The sequence below is a fragment of the Vigna unguiculata genome, chromosome 7 (genome assembly GCF_004118075.2).
Source record: "Vigna unguiculata cultivar IT97K-499-35 chromosome 7, ASM411807v1, whole genome shotgun sequence".
Lineage (NCBI taxonomy): Eukaryota > Viridiplantae > Streptophyta > Magnoliopsida > Fabales > Fabaceae > Vigna > Vigna unguiculata.
Genome location: NC_040285.1, coordinates 23,240,313 through 23,253,853, shown reverse-complemented (window position 1 = coordinate 23,253,853; position 13,541 = coordinate 23,240,313).

Sequence of the window (13,541 nt, the reverse complement as noted above, 5' to 3'; positions counted from 1 at the left end):
TTTAAATGGATTTTTTTTTTCTTTTTTGTAAAATTTGTATCTTAAGTTCAAGATAGTATTTGTAATTGGATATATTCTTATACGTGCATATTGATATAGTCATGCTAAACGCAATCATTGTTGGTGTCAATCATACCTATGATATTTTATATTCATTAATTTTTATCTATTTAATTTATTACATAAATGAGTTTATAAGATTTTTATTAATGAATTTCGTGATTACTTTTACATTTTAAAAAATATAAATAAATATTGCTTATTAGATTATGTATACGTAATTATTTATTTTATTTCAAATTTAGGATGTAAAATTATGAAAACTCACATTACAAAAAATGTAGTGCTCTTATTTTTTCCATTCTACAATTTTGATCCATTTATTTTAAGATGAAGACATTTAGTTTTTAAATTTTCAAAAATATAAGTATTTGAGTTTAACTGTATAATTTAAGACTTTGATATTAATCCTGAGTCACATCTAATCTAATGATATTATTTGTCATTTGAACTGTGATCACAACAAATTAAGAAAGTTATGTGTTTCTGGGAAAACAATAACAGAATATTAGAGCACACAAATTATATCTTATCCTAATTACTGAAGTCTCAGACTGGTTACTCCTCCGTCGTCTAATGCGGAAGAGACTCTACGATCAAGTCAGCAGAAACTCTCGAAAGTCAAATATTTGAATTAATGAAAGTGTACCCTTTAATTGTCAGGGTCCACGTGCATTTATAGAGTCATTAATTATGTTTTTCCCTTTTTATGAGTTGGACCCTCTTTATTGTGTTGGGCCAATGTTCAGACTATAAATGGGCCTAGGCCAACCCCAAACCTTATGTTAGTGGGTTGACACTAGAGACCTTGCTGTAATTTTCTAAGTTTAGGATTAGCGGTTCTTCTTTATACGCTATTCTTTAGAGTAGGCGGCTCGAGCCGCCATGTATGTTGTCTTGTTCAGTTAATCATCTTTTTACAATAAAACTAGATATAGACAATTTAGACCGGATAGTTAATTAGAATCGTCTAGATATAATATATTATGCAACTCCATGAAAAATAAGTTAAATTACTTTAAAATAAACAAATAACTTTAGTAAATACAACGGAGTAAATGTCAGCATTAATTAATATATATTTTTTCAAGATTTTGATTTGATACTGTCTAATTCATTTCATATGGTTATGATCATCAACTCAACTTGAAGCAAGCTCACGTTGAGATTTAAGATTTTACAATATAAATAAATAAAATAATATGTAAACAATTTATGTCATTGATCAAATTCACAATTACATTCAATTCACTTAATTCTCTTTTAACGTATATTTTAACGGAAATTCATGCATTTTTTCATCATAACTTTTTTTTATTCTGTAAAAAGAAAAATAAAGAAAATGTTGAAGATGAAGATGGGTTGAAATGAACAACCGTAAATAAAAAATGCATGATTATAAATTGCGAGAAACTAAATTATTAAGAATAATAAAAAATATGGTAAAAAAAAAATTATGAAAACGGTAACTTAAATCGCTACATATATTACTAGATTTGTTCTTTCTTTTTGTATATAGCGTTCACAAAGTTTTTGAATTATATTCACTATTTTTCATCTTTATTTTACATTTGAATTATCTGTTTCTATTTTTCCTTTTCTGACGGTTAAACTAAAATAAAATAAAGAAAAAAATATATAAATTGTGATAACTACTTAAAAGTGTCTCTGGTGTTAGATGTGTCCCTTTTCACATGTTTTGTAGCAGTTCTCATAAATTAACTCCTCCTTCGATCTGACTTTAATCCTTTCTTGACTTTATCCAAAACAAGTTTTTCTCAATGCTATCTTCCATGGTGCCATGATCGTTGAGCTCTTCGCTGGCTTTTGTTTACTTGAGCATTCTTTCTTTTAATTTTTCTCATGGGTGGGTCCTTTCACCTTCATATATCTATGTCTTATATCATATTACCTCATTTGATTCCTTAAATTCAATTGATTCTCTTAACGATTTCCTCCTTCAATTTCTCGATTTTCAGTGTACTTAACATTATTATGATGATTAAATTAAAACTACTAGTTTTGGAAAAATTGAATGAAAGATTAACTGTATTTATTTTAAAATGTTGAATCAAAATAACATATAAAAAATAAACTAAAATTATATTTTAAACTAACAAATTCTTAACAATGGGTCCTACTTATTTATGCGACTTCTAAAACGATGTGTTGGCGTAGGTAGAGATGGCAAATAAACCCGTGCCCGTGGGTATCACCCGAACCCGTCCCCGTTTTGACGGGGAATCCCCGCTTTGACTGGGTATGGGTATGGGTATGGGTAATACCCGAAATTTTCAACTGGGGATGGGGATATATATATACCCGCCCAAATACCCGTCCCCGCTTAAATTACTAAACTATTTATAATTTATTAAATAATCTAAAAAATATATATAAATAAATAATATATTTACACATAAAATATAATATAATATAATATAATATAATATAATATAATATAATATAGTATATATACATATAAATAAAATATACTTTTATATATATATATATATATATATATATATTTACACATATACATGTAATATAATATAATATAATATAATATAATATACATATAATATATATACATAATAATATAATATAATATATATAATATATACGTATAAAACAAATTAATCATTTAACTAGTGAGATCTTTTATAAACAAATTTATAACATTACAAATTTATAAAAATTTAAAAGAAATATATATATATATATATATATATATATATATATATATATATATATATATATATATATATATATATATATATATAAAAGCATAAAATATCTACGCATATACATATAATATATATACATAATAATATAATATATATTATTATATTTATATTATTATATAATATAATATAATATATACTTAAAATAAATATATATCTATAAAATATATATATATATATATATATATATATATATATATATATATATATATATATATATATATATATATAAAAACATAAGATATCCACACATATAATATATATACATAGTAATAATAATATAATATATAATATAATATAATATATATAAATAATTATATATATATATATATATATATAAACATAAGATATCCACACATATAATATATATATACATAGTAATATAATATATAATATAATATAATATAATATAATATAATATATATATATATATATATATATATATATATAACATATTTCTCATTCTCTTTGTTTTTTGTTATACACTTTGTTTACTCTCTCAATTGTCTGGTTTGTTTTTCAAGATTTAATTTTGAAGGTAATTTTTCTTCTTCTTATTACATAATTTTTACTCTCTGTACATGGTTATGTTCAAATAGGTGTTCCTCAATTTCATTCTATGAAATAATTTTTAGGTTACACATTTGATTATCTTTATTTATTTATTTATTTTCATGAAAATGTTTGACTCTTATTTTGTAGCTCTTCTTTTTGTTACTTTGGTTATACACTTTTTTACTCTCTTTTAATTGTTTGGCTTGTTCTTTAAGGTTTAAGCAGATCTTCAAGGTACTTTTCCTTTTATCATAATCTTAATTATACATTTTTTTTCCGTTATGTTATGTTCAAATGGATATTCTCAAATTTGGGTCACACATTTAATTATCTTTACTCCTTTATGATAATTTTATTTATTATTTATTTTTTGTTTCATGATAATGTTTAATTCTCAATTTTAAGTGCTCAATTGCATAAATCCTTAATTTAATTCAAGATCAAAAGATGAAGAATCTATGTTTAAATTTGAATTATTATTAATTTAATTTTGTTATTTGTGCTATTTCGTTTAAGTGGTATAATATAAATTTTTAATAGTATAAAAAATATTTGAAATATTTTTAAACTTGATTATTGGTTTTCCTTTTATATTTTGTTAAAAAAGAAATTAACCTTTTTACTTTGTTTGATTTTTTTTTGTTACGTATGTTAGTTTCTAGAGAAAATGAGCACAGGAGATCAAGATTTGCAGGTACCAAGTCCACCACAGTGTTCACAACAACCAACTCCCTTTCAAAGTTCCAATAATGACAGTCAATCTCCATTGAATCCATCTACGCAAACACCTTCAGAAGTTCATGATGAAATACATTCAACAACACAAGTAGAGCCTGAGAAAGGGAAATTGAAAAGTGTTGTGTGGGAATACTTTGAAAAGATAAAAGTTGATGGAAAATACAAAGCTAAATGTAACTATTGCAAGAAACTGCTTGGTGGAGAAACAAAGAATGAAACAAAGCACTTGCACCATCATACAAACATATGTATTCAAAAGAAGGCTTTAGCAAAAGGAAAAGGGGGACAAAAAACACTTTTTTCTAAGATTTCAAGTGGCAAAAAGGAATTGGCTTGTGGAGCTTATAATGAAGAAAATGCCAAGAGGGAACTTGCAACAATGATTATATTGCATGAATATCCATTGTCAATAGTGGACCATATTGGTTTTATTAGATTCGTGACAACAATTCAACCATTATTTCAACTTCCTTCACGAAATACGATAAAGAAAGAGATACTCGGCATCTATGAACATGAAAAACAAGTTGTTATGAAGTTGATAGATACAAATAAAGGAAGAATAGCAATTACATCGGATATGTGGACTGCAAGCAATCAAAAGAAATGGTATATGTCTATCACAGCTCACTATATTGATGACAATTGGACATTGCAAAATATAATTTTGAGGTACACCTTTTTTAATTTATAAATTTTCCAGTAATTTTTTTATGCACCTCTAGAAAGATTATATATCTTACAAAATATTGCTTAATTTATAGGTTCATTTATGTTCCCGCACCTCACACAGCTGATCGACTTTGCAATGTATTAGTTGATTGTTTGTTCGATTGGAATATTGATACAAAATTGTCTACTATCACTTTAGACAACTGCAGCACAAATGATAGCATGATTGAAAAAATTAAGGATAAGTTGAAGTTGGACACACTCATTAAGAAAGGGTCTTTGCTTCATATGCGTTGTTCAGCACATATCCTTAATTTGATTGTGAAAGAAGGGTTAGCCGTCCTAAAAGAAGGGGTGGAAAAAATTCGAGAAAGTGTAGCATATTGGACAGCAACTCCTAAAAGAATGGAAAAATTTGAGGAAACAGCTAGACAATTGCGAATTTCTTTCACTAAAAAGTTAAGTTTGGATTGCCCAACTAGATGGAATTCTACTTACAAGATGCTTGATATTGCCATATGTTATAAGGATGTGTTTTTTAGGTTAAAGCAACGTGAAGCTCAATACACTTCTTTGCCAACTGATATGCAGTGGGAATTTGCAAAGGATGTTTGTCGAAGGCTAAAATTATTTAATGACATCACAGAAATCATTTCTGGCTCCAAATACCCAACTGCCAACATCTTTTTCCCAAAGATTTGTGAGATCAAGATTGCAATAAATGATTGGGTTAAATCTCCTGAGATAACCATTCAAAATATGGCAATACAAATGTTAAAGAAATTTGAAAGTTACTGGAGTGTTATTCATGATATATTGGCAATTGCTTCAGTTTTAGATCCAAGGTACAAGATGGACATGTTAGAATATTATTTTTATAAATTGTATGGTAATGATTTTGATCTGAAACTTAGTAGGATTCGTCAAATGTGCTATGATTTGGTTTTGGAATATCAATCAAAAAAGAATGAAACTTCTTCTTATAGAGCTACATCATTGGAGTTGGGAAAGGATGTTGATAATGATGCGAATGAATTTTTAGAGTTTATGGCAAAAAAGAAAAAATCTAGAACTACAGTTATGAAAACAGAGTTGGATTATTACTTGGAAGAAGATAATTTGCCGGTTACACAAGAATTTGATATCCTATCATGGTGGAAAACAAATGGGTTAAAGTTTCCAACCCTTCAAGCAATTGCAAGGGATGTTTTAGCTATTCCAATAACAACTGTAGCTTCTGAATCTGCTTTTAGTACTGGTGGTCAGATATTAACTTCTCACCGTAGTCGACTTCATCATATTACTATAGAGGCTTTGATGTGTACAAGAAGTTGGATATGGAACTCAAACCATCTAGGTAAGTTACTCAAATTTATTAATATTTTTTGTTAGTATTTTTTGTGAATTCTCATCTAATATTCTACATTTGGTGTTTGTAGGTGTTAAAAAATTAAAAGGAAAAGATGTTCTCATGAGTGAAAATGAATCTGATGAAGAAGGTACATTATATTCTAGTAATTAAAATTTTCAATTTCAATTATTATATCATATCTAATTTTTCATTTTTTTTCTATGTGTAGGTGGATCGAATGCAAATGAAACCACTGATCATTTGTAAAATTAATAAATATTTTGGTTATTATAAAATTTTAGTAATGTGTAATTTTTTAGCTTTTATATAATTATTTGAATTTTATTTAGTTGTTATTTGATACTTTAATTTGAGATTTATACTATTATAATATTTTTCTTAATATTTGACATCATGAAAATCAAAAAGAGTATGTTATTTTAATATTGAATATTTTGATAGTATCATGATTCCGTTGGTGTGATTTTTAAATTTTTTTTATAAAAAATATTTAATTGATATATGGAACAATAAAAAAATGGGTATGGGTATGGGTATAAGAAAATACCCGTTACCCGGTGGGGATGGGGATGGGTCAAAAGTTGTATACCCGTTGGGTTTGGGGATGGGGATGAGGATGAATTTTTATTATGGGGATGGGGAGGGATCATGATACCCGTACCCGCCCCGCCCCGTTGCCATCCCTAGGCGTAGGAGATTATGTCCTCCCTAAATATTTTAAAAACTTTAAAATTATATATAGTATATATTATATTAGTGGAAATTAAATGAGATATATTTTTATTTTTTTATAAAGTACAATATTTAATGTTAATAAATAATAAAATATAAAATTAAATACAATAGAAAAAATATATTGATTGAGATATCTTTCTCATTATATTTTGAATTTCTTAGATATTCTCACTCTCACATTTTTTATGAAAAAAAATAAAGAAAATAAACACATTATTTCTATTATTACTTCTCATATATTCTATTTATTTCTTATATATTTTATTCTATAATTGAATATAGAAAGGACTAACTCTTTTTTTTCTCGCTTGATACTGGAATATTAATTTAGTAAATAGTATTTTTTTCTCTCATGAGTTTAGTGTATATTTATTATTTTATGAATATAGAAAGAAAAGTTATTTATTATATGTTTTTTCATAATTTTTTTTAATTATAACTCGATTTTGATTAAATTTTAATAAATTATTTTTATTCTTAATTTTTTTTAAATAGATTAGATAATAATAAAATAATAGATTATTTTTTTAAAATATAAAAGGAAAGATACATGAGAACAAAACAATATTTTTTCACATATTTTATTATTCACATATTTAGATTTACATGCAATTTTTTTGATAAATCGTATACCAACGCCTTTTCTAAAAAATGTTTCCCTTTTGAAAAATTATATAACAAACAACCTGATCTTAGTACTATACGTGTTTTTGGTTGCATGTGTTACAATAACACTCTTGTTTTTAACAGAAATAAACTTGATCCACGTGCTAATGTTTGTGTGTTTCTAGGATTCAAAAGTAATGTGAAAGGATACATTGTTCTTGATCTTAAAAATCATAGTATTAATGTTTCTCGAAATGTAGTTTTCTATGAAAATTATTTTCCGTACTCTAGAAAGACCAATGATGATACTAACATGAATTCCTTTGATATACCGTTGCCTGTTTCCGAAAATTACCATTCTATTATGACTAATATTATTAAAAGCCCTTGTGTTGACATTGATAATGTTGATAACGAAAGCTTAAGTTCATGAGGTTGAACCTCATATTGATCACTCTGCTTGTCAACGTGAGTCCAGAGTAAGAAGGCCTCCTTCATACTTGAAAGATTACCATACTTTTTCTGCTGCTTCTGAATTAACTAAAAATGTTAAATATCCTATTGAATCCTATATTTCATATTTAAAAATTTCACCTAGTTTTCGAAAGTTTATCTCTGCTATTGACAGCAATGTTGAGCCTACATCTTATGAGGAAGCCATTAAAGATGAAAGATGGAATGCAACTATGAATGAAGAGGTTCAAGTTCTCCAAAAGAATAACACTTGGACCGTGACCACCCTACCTGAGAATAAGGTTGCTATAGGATGCAGATGGGTGTATAAGACAAAATATAAAGCTGATGTAGACAGATTCAAGGCATGCCTCGTAGCCAAGGGCTACACACAAATGGAAGGTTTGGACTATCTAGATATTTTCTCTCTTGTTGCAAAACTAACCACGGTTCGTCTCTTATTGTCTTTGGCTGCTATAAATGGATGGCGCTTGAAACATTTAGATGTTAACAACGCTTTCCTTCACGGGGATTTGAATGAAGAGGTGTATATGGACCTTCCATTGGGTATGAAGTCAACAAAGCCGAACTAGGTTTGCAAACTGCACAAATCACTTTATGGTCTTAAGCAGGCTAGTCGTCAATGGTATGACAAGCTCTCCACTTTTTTGATTTCTCATCATTTTAAACAAGCTAATGCAGATCATTCTTTATTTACAAAAACAAAGCACTCTAGCATTACTACTCTATTGATTTATGTAGACGACATAATCTTGGCTAGAAACGATTTAGAAGATATTAATAATATAACAAACGAGTTAGATGTATCCTTCAAAATTAAAAATCTGGGAAATCTAACTTATTTTCTTGGTCTCGAGGTGGCAAGGAGCAACAAGGGAATACATCTCTGCCAGCGGAAATACTGTAAGATTCGAGAAATTTGAATAATTAATTAAATAATTATTTAATAAATGAAGGTAGTATGAGATTTTAAGGCATTTAATGCGGATTGCTATCATGTGGAAAGGTATTAGCTCAAGTGGTTGAGAGTACTTTATTATGTGAGAGGACTTGGGTTTGAGTCCTATGTGTATTAATTGTGTGTTATTTATTTGTTTTTATTTTTAAATATATGTTGAGCATGATTATGAAATGATATAAACATTTAATTATATAAGTTATCATGAAACATGAATTGGTTAAATGATTGAACATTGATTTGGCATTTGTATGGTTATAGGTTCAAGTCTTGGAGAACCTAAATTAAACTTTTTTTTTGCTATTTTGGGTTTTGGCTTGAATTTGAAGGGTTAAGGGAAACCTAGATGCATGGGCAGCCAAGGGAGGTTGAAAAACGGACCATAAAGAATCAATGAATGATAATAAACATTGCCATTAAACCTTAAATTCGTTTTTGGTAATTATCTAGCTTTAAGGCACCTTTAAAAGGCCAATGTGAGGTAAAACGAAGGGTTTTGGCAAGCTGCGAGTGTACTCAAAAAATAGAAGACGAATTTTGAGAGTAGTAAGGTTGGAGTGAAGCTTTGAAGATGAATTGGGAGAGAAAGCCAAAGGGAGATCATTGAAGATCAAGAGAGAATTCACAACAATTCCAAAATTTAAGCCAAGGGAACCAAGTTAGGGGAGCTAATCTATTTGTCATATTAAATTGTATGATTTATGTGGTATGTTGTATGATTGGGTGACTTTTCTGCATTAAAATTTTACTGGTTTTAAGTTTCTGGAAATTTCCAGAAACCGCTTGGCGGCTTTGAAGGTTCGCCAGGCGATGCATGAGCGTGACACCCACTTTTGGGTTGTTTCAGATTAACCGTCGGGCGGCACAAGTGCTTCCGCCAGGCGGCACGAACAATAATGTGATTGTGGTGATATTTTTTATGGACTTTATGATATTTTGGGTTGATGCAAAAGTATCCTATGCATGTTGAATGAGATTTGGGAATTTAGGGTTCTTCACGAGTGCGGGAAAAATCTGAAAATTTCCCAGAACTGTATGCACCGCCTGGCGGTAACGATCTGCCGCCAGGCGATAAGTGTGGTGTTTTGTTAACAAAAACGTTGTTTTTCGTGTTTTCGCAGAGCAGGTATCGCCGGGCGCTGCTTTCATGCCGCCAGGCGCCACTAATTTTCCTGGTCTGCGCAGTTTTCGTAAAACTGCATTTTCCGATTCGTTAACCGTCTGATTTAGGTGAAATTTTAGAAGGTTTTTCATAACATGTTGTTCTTCACTTTGAACGGTGGAGATTTGAATTAGAGGCCTGCAGAGGGAGATATACGTCACTCATGACTGGTTTTTTGAATTCCCTAATAGTATGATTACTAATGGATGATTAAGTGTGCTCAAGTGCTGATATGACCTTGATTGGTGAATGTATATATATAAACATATAGATGTGTGATTGATGAGTATGTTTATGGTAGTGCTTGTTGAAACATGTTGAATATATGAACCTATATATGTTAGCTCGAATGTATGATGTTATAAGTGTGTGAATAAAGCCACTATTGATGATATCACTATGATCGAGTGGTGCATGATCATGACGGGTTTTGGGAAAGTATGGGAACATGATAATCATACTTTAAAAGTAATGGAATTGCGAGGGCATGCGAAATAACTATATAGCTTTGATTGTGTCTTATGTGGGGTATGTGAATTGTAAGCATGCAAAGGGTAGGAAAAGGAGAAGGGGAAAATAAAGTGTGTGTTGGAATTGATTTAAGAGGTAAGTATATATGAATTATAAAAGAGAGGAATGTGTGCTTATACTTGAAAGATGCATAAGTGTGTTGTTTTGTTGGTAATGATGGAGTGCTATTGTGGTATGATTTTGGTTTGGTTTGGCATTGGTTTGGGTGAATCATGTGCGTGACAGAGAGGGAGCTCGACAAGTCTCGCCCAAGTGGGTCTATCTCGTCTAAGCGAGAGTTACAGAACCTAATTTCTGGTTTTGGTTCGCTGCTTGCTCAGGCGACCTGGTTCAGTGTTGAGCGACACCTAGTCTCGCTTAGGCAAGAATGGCTCGCCTAGGCGAGGTCGTAAGGAAACTTGGACGTTTTGAGCGTGACTTCTCGCCTAGGCGAGAAGTTTTGGAGTGTTGAGCGACAGGTACACTCGTTGAGGCGAGAATGGCTCGCCTAAGTGAGGTCGCGATGAAACTTGGTGTTTTTTGTGGAATACTCGTCTAGGCGAGGTTTTGGTGTGGTTTTGGGCGAATGTGTGGCTCGCCCAGGCGAAGGGATCTCGCTTAAGCGACATGATGTGTTGATGCTACTGTTTTAAGCTCGCTCAGGGGAGGTGAGCTAGCCCAAGTGAGACTGAGGGCTTAGCCTGAGCGAGTGTCCCTGACTTAAATGAATGATGTATGTAATTATCATAACCTTTATGTAATTATGTTAAAATGATGTATGTTAATAAAAAAAAAAATATTATGCCTCACATTTGAATATTTATATTATTTTTTAATATTTTTATTTATTATAAATTTTCCTTTCACATGAGAATGTTTATACTCTCAATTTAAGGTAATATAAAAAAAATTCTTTACTTATTATTATTATTATTAATTTTTTTTTAATTTGAAGAACTCTTTTGTTTCCTTAAAATAATTTTCGTTATTTTTCAACCATTAAGTATATATGCTGATATTTGAAAAGTTTTCTTAGTTCTCTAAGATATTTTTCGTCTTATCATACCTTAGTTATACATTTGATTTCCTTTGTGTGATTTTTTTCGATAGTCTCTCAAATTATTTCTAAAACACACATTTGTTAGTTTTTTAATATTTTTATTTATTGTTTTTATTTTTATCATGTAGAATAATATTTTGATATATTCTATCTAATTATTTTTTATTTTATAACTCATTATTAATCATAATGTAATTTTTTCACTTTAAATTCTGTTTGAAGTGGTTAAAATTATATATATATATATATATATATATATATATATATATATATATATATATATATATATATATATATATATATATATATATATAATGATATTTAGGAATAGTATATGATAATTCACTACAAGAAAAACATGAAATGGTGATTGATTTAGTCAGTAACTCATATCAGTCACTATTTTTCGTCATTGGTGGTAGTAGTTGATTTATTGTCTAAATCAATGACTAAATTAGTGACTGATTCAATGATCGAATCGATACTTGATTTAGTGACCAATTTAATTACTAATTTATTTGTAATTTAATGACAAATTTTTTGGTCACTAATGATATTTCTATTTAATTTTAACCACTTCAAACGTAATTTAATAATTAGTTCTCTAAGGTATTTTTCATTTTATCATACCTTAATTATACATTTGATTTCCTTTGTGCGATTTCTTTCGATAGTCTCTCAAATTATTTCTAAAACACACATTTGTTAGTTTTTTAATATTTTTATTTATTGTTTATTTTCATCATGTAGAATAATATTTCAATATATTCTATCTAGTTATTTGTTATTTTATAACTCACTATTAATCATACTGTAATTTTTTTCACTTTAATTGTATAAATAACTTTTATTTACTGTAATATAAAAATTTAATGTAATTGCTATGAATATTTTTTTGTCACTATCTAACATATATTGAAGTTCAAAAGATACAAAATCTATGTCAAAATTTTATTATTATGTTTATTATTTGTTCTTTGTGTCATTTTGATCAAGTGATGTATTATAACTTTTATTAATGTATAAAAAAGAGATTTATTATAATTTAAAAAATTGAAGTAAACAAACATTTAAAATATATTTTAATTTGAATATTTGTTTTCCTTTTATTATTATGTTTATTATTTATTTTTTGTGTCATTTTGATCAAGTGATATATTATAACTTTTATTAGTGTATAAAAAAGAGATTCATTAGAATTTAAAAAATTGAAGTAAACAAACATTTAAAATATATTTTAATTTGAATATTTGTTTTCCTTTTATATTTTTTTGAAATATTTTTTAATTTTATCAACTAAGTTCATCAATGTTGTAGTTTGCAAATTTAATAAATGTTTTGGTTCACATGAAATTTTATTTGGTATTCTAATATAAAATGTAAACAATTATAATTTATTTTAAGGTATTTGGCATCGAAGAAAATCCTCCTAATATTGAATATTTCATAATATTATGTTTTCTTTACCGTAATTTTTTTTCTTTTATAAAAATTAATATTGAAGTAGTTAGAACACGGGTACGGGTATGGGTACGAGATTATACCCGTTACCCGGTGGGGATAGGGATGGGAAAAAAGTTTGATACCCGTTGGGTTTGGGGATGGGAATGGGGATGAATTTTTTATGCAGGGATGGGTATGGGATAGCGAAACCCGTCCCCGCCCCGCCCGTTGCCATCCCTACTGCTAATTAATGTGGCAAACCGATGCTTAAACAACATTAGCAAATGAAAAAAAAGTTGTGTTAAAGAATGTTTGTCTAGCATTTATCAATAAAAAATCTATAATTTAAAATAACTTGTGATAAAAATAGTTGCAGAATTGTTTTGTATTTAAAATATATTAATAATCATTGATTTTAAAATTTTAAAATATATTAAAATAATTTTTAAAGTACT